The sequence below is a fragment of the Panthera pardus genome, unplaced genomic scaffold (genome assembly GCF_024362965.1).
Source record: "Panthera pardus isolate Hobbes unplaced genomic scaffold, ASM2436296v1 HiC_scaffold_11, whole genome shotgun sequence".
Classification (NCBI taxonomy): Eukaryota; Metazoa; Chordata; class Mammalia; order Carnivora; family Felidae; genus Panthera; species Panthera pardus.
The window spans coordinates 84,116,046-84,120,041 of NW_026526666.1; positions in this window are offsets into that span (position 1 = coordinate 84,116,046).

Here is a 3,996-nt window from a genome sequence, read left to right on the forward strand (position 1 = left end):
CTCCCCATGTTCTGTGCCCCTCACCCTGGGTGCGGTCCCCACGCCATCTGGGGCCAGTGTGGGGGTGGAAACAGAATGTCAGAGCTGAGGGGGTCAGAGGAGGGACCTGGGCTCTGTTCTGTAGGTCATGGGGAGCCTTGGGGTGGAGGCGGGGCAGGCTACTGGAGAAGGAGAGGCTTTGGAAAAAGGAAGTCTGGGGGCCAGGAAAGGGCCTGGAACAGTGTCTGCATGAGGGGTGGTGAGGCCAGAGTCAGGCTGGAGAGGGGAGTTTGTGCAGGGTGGCTGAGGAGGCCATCTTTGGTGTCCTACCAGTGCCAGCCCTGAGCCCCTGCCCACCTCTGGCCTGCCTCCAGGGTCCTACTCCTTCCTGCTGTAGCCGTAGTCCTTGCCACCTGCTTTGGGTCAGGTGCCTTAGGGAATGCAGAGAAGAATCTGACCCATCACCCAGACTCAGTGTGCTGTGGAGAAGAGCGTGCACTTGAGTCAGCCAAGCTGGCTCAGACCCAGTGAATCTTGGAAGCCGTGGGGCTTCTGTGGGACTCCAGGCAAGTCTTTCCCCTCTGGGCCCTGGCTCTTCATCCATCAGCCGGGAAAACGCCGCCCACTCCCAAGCTGTTGGGAGGCACAGATGAAGCAGCCTCCGTGACGCGCCCGGCAGGTGCTCAAAGAATAAGATCAGTTCCCATCTCCGAAGGTGCACGGTGATGCAGGGAGGGAGAGGGGCTACAGACAGGCTCCTGGTTCGGCCCCAGGGCCTGGTGTGAGCCGACGACTGACCGTAGGCCAGGCATCACTTTCATGTGTGGGTGTGACAGATCGGCATGGACGTGACTGGGTTTGCCGGGTGCTGGGGGTGCTGGGGGTGCAGTGGCCAGGGACACGTCTTCCAGGGAGCTCCTGGATCGTGGGGGGGGGTGCAGGGGTGGAGGCAGCACAGGTGCACAGGGGTGCACTGAAGGGACACCTGACACGGGCCAGGAGTCAGGCCAGACATCCTGAAGAATGCATGGAAGCCAGCCAGGTCAAGAGGAATGGGAGAAGGCAGAGGGGACATCATGTGAGCAAGAGAGAAAGTGGGGGAGGGAGCCTGGGTGGTTCAGTAGCTTGAGCATCTGGCTCTTGATTTTGGCTCAGGTCATGATCTCAGGGTCATGAGATAGAGCCTGCTTGGGATTCCCTCTCTCTGTCTGTCTGTCTGTCTCTCTCTCTCTCTTCCTCTGCCTCTCCCCTGACCGCGCATGCTCTCAATCTCTCTAAAACAAAAAATAAATAAGTGAAAAATTCTTAGAGAGAAGGAGAGAGGCGTTCCAGGATAATGAGGAGTGCGGGGTGGCTGGTGTGCAGGGCATGGGGGTGGGGGGGCGGTCAGGAGTCGGTGTGAGCTGGGAGAGATGGGCTGGGCCGGGATCATACAGGCCTTTGGGGGCCGCTGTTGAAGAGATCAGATGTTATCTTCAGTGTAGAGGAGAACCATGGAGGGTTTTGGAGCAGGGTAGGAGCGGTGAAGGTGGGAGGCAATCACGGGGAAGCCCCAGAAGGCTTCGAGCTGAGCAGTGACATGGACGGGTTGTTATCTTAGAAGGATACCCCTGGATGAAATGGAGGGTGTGGTAGCTGGGACAGGTGCCAGGGCCCGGGAAAGAACACAGGGGGTGGGGGTGTGGTCTGGAGCGGGGCGCAGGAAGGCTTCTCTCAACCCTGGGACAGACCCTGGGGATGCTGTTGGCCCTGGGTGCCTTTCAGCCCAAGGAAACCCTCTCCATGAGGCAGCCTGTTCCTTCCCCCACCCACCCCACCCAACATTTCATTAGTTTCCTCATTTCACCTTCGGGAGAAAAAGCCCACGCTGTGCTCCTGCTAACCTTTCTTACGAGCTTGTAGAAGTGGACCGTTTTGTCCTGCTTTTGTATCCTCTTGCTCTATAGTCTTCAAGTTATTCATTCAACAGACATGCACCGAGCGTGAGTTCTGGGCCAGGGTCCGGGCCAGGGGCGGGCCTGGCAGGGAAGGAGGCAGAGGCCAGGCTGAAGAGTCTGGATCCCTGGCTAAGGAGTTTCAGGTCCCAACTTGGGGGTCACCGCCTCTGAGAAGCCACCTGGGTTTCTCTCAGACAGCCCCCAGTGGTATTTCCCCAGTCCCTGTTCTGCCCTCCAGGAAGGCGATGGCCACACTCGCTCACCTGGCCATGGAATGACTCTCTGGGCCAAGCGAGCGTGAAGCCCGCAGATCATGTGGGGCAACGGGCAGTGCAGTGTACTGGAAAGCTCTGCGGGCTCCGCTCCGGTCCTCTCTGCACGGCTGCCGCACCATGGGACCTTTGGCAGCTCTGTCGCGGCCTCTGAGCCTCAGCTGCAGCTTTGGTACAATGGCAGCCGTAGCGGTTCTGTGAACCATAAAAGCATGGTGCCCCGGTGGGCCACGCGGTGTGGTAACGCAGCAGACGTTCCCAATCCCCTCCTCCCTTTCCTGCCACCCTCGCAGGGGCTGGCGAAGTCAGCCGGTCACTTTGCAGCTTCCCTGAGAGAAGGGGGCATCTGACAACATTGTGGCCGATGACAGCCAAGTGGGATGGTAAGGAGCCATTCTAGGGGAGGGGCTGCTTCTCTTACGAGGCACTGTTCGTCCCCCACCCGCCCCCCCCCTCCTGTCTGAACACAAAATGTGATGCCTGGGGCTACAGCAGCCTCCCTTGGGACCGTGAGGCACCGAGCTTGACAATGGGAAACCAACAGAGCGAGAGGACCGTGGGGCGAGAGACAGAAGGAGTCTGGGTCCTCGGTGCGCCCTTGAGCTGCTGCCTGTCCCCACGCTTCTGTGACGCGAGGAAAACCAACGTCAATATATTGGAGCCCCTGTTAACTGGGTATACGGTTCCCTGCAGCTGAATGTATTTCTGGCATAATATGTGACGTGATCGTTAATTTTAGTGATAATAAAAACAATAAACAAGAGAAACTATCCCAGGACTGTTGGGTAGCCATAGTTGTAGCACGCACACTCATAGATACGGATATATTTATAAATAAATGTATATATTATGTATTTATATACCATGCATGTCTGTTTAGTAGCAGGAGAAACTGTGACGAGATCGTTTTTTGAGACACTAATTTTTCTGTGCTCTCCCAAACACGCGCGGGAGAAGAAAGTTCTAGATCTCGCTGCCTTGGGGGAGGTTTGAGGGAGAGCGGGAAGCGGGAGGGAGAGGTTACCTGCGAAATAACCCTTCCCCTCCTACCTTTGGTATCCAAAAGCCCAGTCTGTTGAGAAGCTTCTGGGCAGTGGGGGAGGGGCAGTGAGGGGGCAGCACAGGTGCCTCCTGGAGGGAGAGGGGAGAGGAAGAGCCCCTGCAGAAACTCGATGAGAGATGAGGCCATTTCTCCCAGACCCTAAAGAAGTTCTCTGTGACAGAAGAGGGGGTAGGGCGCTGTGGGTTCTGTTAGCAAGGGTGGGGGTCCCGGTTTCCTGCTGAGCTGGGGGAGCTGGGCAGAGCCTGGGGGAGCTGCTGGGACCTGGGGAGGGGTGTGTGTGGAGGGAGTGGAAGCTCAGTTTCCACCTGGCGACTGGTCTCGCCCGCTCTCCCCACTCCCCGCCTCGCTGCTACACGTGACCCCAGGACTTTTGCACTTATCTTGGAGGGGCAAACAAACAGTACAAGAGTGTGAAAAGCATTTATCTGCTTCACTTTTTCAAGCAGCAGCGGAGGATTCTATTGAATGAACATGATTTATTTCACTAAGCCTCAGTTGATGGGCATTTACATTGTCTTCAGTGGTTTTCTTTTTTCTGTTTTCTTTTGCCTTTGCTGCTGTCAGCCATACTGTTTATTCTGGCCGCTTCCTGGGCTGCAGAAAGAGCATGGACTCCAGAGCCGAAACCCTTTAGGTTCTTACCTTGGCTTTGCCCCTAGCTGCTCTGTGGCCTCTCTGGGTCTCAGTGTCCCCATCTGCAGAATGGGGGTTATCGTAGCACCCACCCTATGAGATGTCGCCATGG